General features: G+C 57.5%; 1 protein-coding gene across 3 annotated transcripts in view; it reads right to left on the reverse strand.

Moving 5' to 3' along the window:
• Positions 1–5,550, reverse strand: part of ELF4 (E74 like ETS transcription factor 4) — a 46,249-nt gene extending 40,699 nt beyond the window's left edge. For 2 of the 3 annotated variants that reach the window (XM_066356757.1, XM_066356756.1), the window contains exon 1: positions 5,273–5,550. The gene's annotated coding sequence lies outside the window, so the exon portion shown is untranslated. Of the gene's footprint in view, positions 1–4,982; positions 5,247–5,272 lie in introns of those variants that run through there. The other variant, XM_066356755.1, reaches the window with a different exon arrangement.
• Between the last annotated feature and the right edge of the window lie 450 nt (positions 5,551–6,000).

Here is a 6,000-nt window from a genome sequence, read left to right on the forward strand (position 1 = left end):
CTTCCCCGTCAAGGCGCATATGAGAAAGCAATCAATGAATAACTAAGGTGCTGCAATGAAGAATTGATGCTTCTCATCTCTCCCTTCTTGCCTATTTGTCCCCATCTGTCCCTCTCTCTGAGTCTCTCTCTCTGTCTCTGTCACACACACACACACACACACACACACACACACACACACACAGTGGACACCTAAGAAAAAGTTTGCTCAACTTGGGCAAGCTGCTCAGGCTCTTGTTAGTTCGTCTGAGAAATGTTCTGGCACCTTCCCTTGAGGACTCTCCTGCATGAGACACCTTTCCTTGCTGCCTAACCCTCCTCATTACCTTGGGAACAGAACAAGCTGGGGTTTCTGCAAAGACTCATCTTAGGGCACAATTTCCTGTCCAAGAAGTCAGGGCACTCTGGTGTGTCCCTGGACCTTTGCAATGTGCGGGGGGGGGGGGGGGGGGGGCAGAACCCGTTAGCAGTGAGAGACGAAAAGTGATTTGGGGAGGGATGTATGTGTTTGAGTGTTTAGGTCCAATTAAACCCAACAAGGGCAAAACTCCCCTCTACGCTCAGCCGTGGGCAGACACAGAAGCAGCAGAACAGATATATGGCTAGTGCTTGCCTTTGCGCAGGGGGTGGGCAGAGACATGTGGGAATCTTTAGACCCTTTGGTTCCCAGATGGATGAGAAAATTAAAATCTGTGTCCTCCACCTGAACCCCCAGGCTCCTGTAGTACTTCCAGAAGTGTAGTCAAGGGGGGACGCACCCAACCTGTGCCTGCCAGGCACACCTCTGGTGTGGCAATGTTCCTGTTCCTTTGGTGCCCCTATCTCTCTTTCCCTCTCTCTTCTCACCAGGGCTGGTGTGTGTGTGTGGGGGGGGGGGGTCAGAATGAAATCCCCTCCGCTTGGGTGGCAGGGAAGCCTGGCCATCCTTTGTGTTTTATCAATACAGGCTGGGATCCTGGGCCAGGCCAGCCACTTTAAACCTCCTAGACTGGCACTAGGGTCTACACTGAGCCACCGCACTCGCTGACCTGGTCTTTTATGTGACACATATTTGCCAAACAATTATCCAGGCTTCCAAGGTCTGTCTGTGGCCAGGGAAGAGAGAGGAAGGCATCTTTTCTCTCCTTTCTGCCTAGCCAAATCAATCCTGTACCGCCCCACCCTCCCTCAAGGACTAGCTTGAGGCTCATCCCTCCCAAAGTCTTCCCTCCCTCCTCCAGCTGCTGCTGACCTCATAGCTCTGGACGCCTCTGGCCCCTGCTCCAAGGAGCACAATTAGCACCTGACCAGCCCCTGGCCTGGCTGTTTGTCCTAGCCTCTGATTGTTTTGGTCTTTTAGTCATCTTTCCCCCATGGCCTCCTTTGTGCACCTCCTCCACACCACCTAGCACAGGCTGGGCACACAGTGGGTGTTAATAACTGTCTGTTGAATCAAAACTCAGCAGACCCTATGAGGTCAGAACCTTCACAGGCTCCCCAACCAGCAGTTCCTTGGCAACCAGCGCTGGGGCCTGGCCTATAGGGCATTAGCCGCAGGGCCGAGATTACAGGCCACAAGAGGCTCAGCAGCCAGAGATTTGCAAGCAGGTTGGTGTTGATGAGAAAAGCCCCTAACCCTTAGGAAAGCGTCCATGGGATTCTGGGTACCACAGATGAGTTTCCTTTCTCCCCTACAGAACTAGTTTTCAGTCTGCAAACCACAAAGGGAATAAATTGGCAGTGAATCCAGAAACCTCTTTGCAGTTTAGAAATCCCAGAGAGATAACCACGACTGGGTTGGGGTCAGGCACAAGCCTGAGGAGAGAAGGCTGCTACAGGCCCTTACCAGCTCAAGGGGCACCTCCTGGAGGTACAAGGGGTGTGGCAGGAATGGGCCCTGCCTCTCCTGTGTCTAGAGAGGTGTTTGAGGGTAGCCCTAAGTAATATCAGCCTGCCCAGCAACCCAACAAATGATGCTGCTGAATGCTTGCCACCTGCAGCCCACACAGCAAACAGGTCTTCCTTTCCCTGTCATTCACCCAAATCCCAGGACAGGCCTCTGTGGAGGGGAACATCCAGACCAGAACCAGAACCCAACCAGTGTCCCCAGGCAAGGGGGTACCTAGCTCCCCACACTAGCTCAAGGATCTCAGTCTGGCTTTGACTATGGTTATTCATACCGATGATCCAGCCACTGCCGCAAGCCAGTGTGGCTAGTAATTCCAGGTCCTGAGTGGGAACGGCACGGAATTAAGAAAATAAGTTTAAAGAGAAAAAGGTTGGGCTCGGGAGGTCTCAGCAATGCTGATGGCAAGAACAGAAGATGCTCTCTCCACACACACACACACACACATACATACACACACACACACACACACCATCTGCTTTATTTATAGGGCAAAGTGAGGTCATTAGCAAATCAAAGAGATCTCTGATCACATTTCCAAGGCAACCCAAGAATTCTCCCAAGTGCAGAAAATCCCCACCATACATAACATCTTAACTTCACAAAACAAAGGATTGCCTTCAGACTTTCTAAGGGACATAGGGGAGGGGGGCAGGACGAGTATAAACAATCCAGCATCATAGCTAACATGAAGGTGTGGAAAAAAATAACCTTTAGCAACTTCACAGAACAAGTGAGGTGGGGGGTTGGGCAGACTGTCAGCTTACTGCGAGGTCCCCACACCCTGTCACCAAAAAATATAAACTGCAAAGACCCTGTTGGCTCTCGGTCCTCAACAAGCCACTCTTTCCAGTGGTCCGACATCCCCCACACCAACTCCTCAAAGGAGGATGATGTCCTCTTCACCATCACATTTTCCTCACTGCCACTAGTGCTTGATACTGGAACTGGCTCTTAGCAAATGTGTGCTGAATTGAACCTAAGTGTTAGGCAACCGCGCTAGGCAAACATGCTAGTCTGTGCTTACTGTGTGCCATATACTGTTTTGATAATCATCATAGCCTTATGAAGTGGTTCCCATTAGACAGATGAGCAAACTGAGGCATACAGTTGGCTGCAGTCACATGGCTAGTAAATAAGAAAGCTAGATGTAGACCCAGACAGTCTGTTCTCTAGGGCTTGAAGGGAAAATGTAAAAGTTGGGAGGGGGTGAGGGAGGACCAAGGCCGAGCTTAGGAGTAGGGAATTCCCTGGAAAACCAGTCCTCTCAGCCTGTGTCTGGGTGGTGCTTTCTGGAACAAAGTTCTGAATTTTGCAGGTTGGAGCATTTTGTACATCCTTTCAATCAGGTCCATGAATGACAGACCATAGCGCCCTCATTTTTAGATCCCAATATAAGACAGAGGAGACAGAAGCCACTATGCCATCTCTTAGCCCTAAACAGGAGGAGGGTGGGTTTTGGGGCCCCCAGCTTGTCCAGGGGTGGGCGCCAGTTCCTGAGCAACCACCGAGCAAACAGTGTGCAGCAGTGGGAGGAATGCCAGACATAGTTGCAAACAAGCCACTCCTTAAACTCACAGTGGAGGCTGGGTGAGGGTGGCAACGTGGAGCCTGCTCAACGCCCCCCCTCAAGAAATCCCAGCCTTTGAACCCCGGCTCAGAGACAACCACATGCAAGGCAGCCTCTTCCCCACACCGGCCCAGTGAGACGTCTCCAGGATAGTTCAGACCTTCATTTAACTGAAGATAAGTCCCCGCTAGGCTGTTTTTGCTGTGAATCCACTGAATTAATGGCAGAAAGTGCCTTATAACCGGCCAAACCCTGTGTGACTGTGAGAAGGGATTTGCATTCTTGCCCAGCATTCATGTCCCTGGGCATTTTCAATGCCGAATGGGAGAGCTAGATCGTTTCCCTTCATCCTCCTCCCACCTGGCACTCGGGTCAGGGGGACAGCTCTAAGGGGGTGAGTCCCCGATGGGCGTGCCCACCAGCTGTTGGGGCCCAACAGTGGTGGCTCAGGCCCCGGGGTGGTGACCTCACTTCCTCTCCTACCTCCCCACCTCCCCAGCACTCCTCCCATTTTGAGGCCCCACCAGGCAAAAATCGAGAAGTCCAAGGTTAACCGTTCCTCCCCATTTTAAGAGCTAATTAAAATGATTAGCCACAATGAATTGTCAAACATTAACCAGAAGAAGCTGCAGGACCAGACAGGCCTCAATCTCGGGCAGAGGGATGGGGGGCAGGAATCAAAAGGCCATCAAATCCCACGGTTGGGGTGTGGTGGTGGTGAGAGCAGCCAGGGAGAACCAGGCTGAGCCAGGTGCCAAGGGGTCAGGAGGTGCCTCTGGTCAGACAGGCACCGTCCCTGCACATAGTGGTGGGGAAAAGGCGACAGTCAGGGTGCGGTGGAAGGAGTAGGAATTCATCAAGCCGGACCGCCTCAGCAGTCTCCGACGGCGCTGTGGGCAGGGGATCCCGCGCTGTGTAGCTGCGGGCTCCCCTTGCCGGCAGCCGAGGACGGAACAGAGAGGCGGGAGAACCCGGGAGAGCGGGAACGCGGGAGAGTGAGGGCTGCGGCTAGCTCGCACGTAAACTCCGGCCCCCGGCCAAGAGGTCCCTATTTCGGCGATCCAATTATTCGCGCGCGCTCGCGCGCGTGTGTGTGTGTGTGTGTGCGTGTGCGCGCGCGTGTGTGTTTTACCCTAAGGCGCCTGGCCCCAGAAGCCCTACCGGCCGCTGGATCAATCTAACAGCCCTGCTGCAGACCCGCCCAACCCCCGCCCTCAGGCATCCAGCTTTTGGGGGCCTGTTGTCGTGATCGGTCCCGTCTAGGAACCCGGGCTGCCCAGAGCGCGAGGAAAATGACCCCCTATCTCAACTCGGAAAACGATTCTGCTTCTAACCCGGGGTCAGGAACCCGGTTCCACAACACACGCGCGGTGGGGCGAGGCAAGGGTGGGACTCAACACGCCGAGGCTCTACTCGCTTCCCTAGGGCCCCGACCCCTCCACCCCGGGGCCCCGGGATCCCAGATCCCGCCCTCGGACAAACTTTTCGAGGTCCCCGAAGGCTCAAAGAACCGGCGCCATCGACGTACCTGAGGAGAAATGGGCTCAGTGGCCGAGTCAGGGTCGGTGGCCGCGCTCCCCGCCCTGCTCTGGGGGCCGAGACGCGCGGCTCCCGGGTCCCGCCAGCCCGCCTTCCTCTCTGAGAAGCCGGGCCGGGCAAGTGGAGCCGGGATCTCGGCGCCGGTGAAAGGAGAAGTGGAAGTTGAGCGCAGCGCCTGGTGGGTCCCCGTGGCCGCTGGGGCCGGCGTCCGCCTCCCTCCTTCCTTCCCTCCTCTCCTCCCTGGCCGCCTGCCCCCGCGGCCCCGCGCCCGTGACTCACCTCAGCGCGGGGCAGGCCGGGCCGGGCGGGCGGGCGGGCGAGGCGCAGGGCTCTCCCACACGTCGCGCCGCCAATGGCAAGTTAGAGGGCGAGATGCAAATGCCAGGTGAACCCCCGGCGCCCCTCCGAGAACGGTTCCGGCGGGGGCGGCCTGGACGCAGGAGGGCCCCGGCGGGCGGTCGGGGCGCCCAGGGACTGGGCGCGAGGCGGCGGAGACCTGCGCTGAGACAGCCGAGCGAAAGGGGAAATCGCACCGGAGCCACACACGTCCCCTCAGGCGGCGGCTGGGGCGGGCGCGAAGGAGGCTGGGTGGGAGGGAGGGAAGAGCTGGAGGGAGGGACCGACGGGAGGGACAGCGGGCGGGCGGGGGGAGGGAAGGAGCGAGGGAGGGAGGAGGCGTCACGGTGGAGGCAGCACCCCTCCAGCCCCGGCCCGCCGCTGTCGCCAGCACGGCAGGGGAAGCCGTGCCAGGGGCCCGCGCGGCCTTCCCTTCCCCTCACGGCTCGCTCCCCGGGGGACGGCTCCTGCAGAGCACGCCGCTCGCGCTGCGCTCTCGCCCCGGCGGGAAGCCCCCACACAGCGCCTTGGAAGCAACGCCACTCTCAGGGGACCCGGGAGAGCTCGCTTCAGGCCCCTTGGCCTGCACACTGCACTTGCTCGACGCCTTTGGCCCGAGCCCTGAACTCGAGAGGATGGCGTGCCGGCGGAGTGCGGACCGGACCTGGGCG

This window comes from Saccopteryx leptura, chromosome X (genome assembly GCF_036850995.1).
Source record: "Saccopteryx leptura isolate mSacLep1 chromosome X, mSacLep1_pri_phased_curated, whole genome shotgun sequence".
Lineage (NCBI taxonomy): Eukaryota > Metazoa > Chordata > Mammalia > Chiroptera > Emballonuridae > Saccopteryx > Saccopteryx leptura.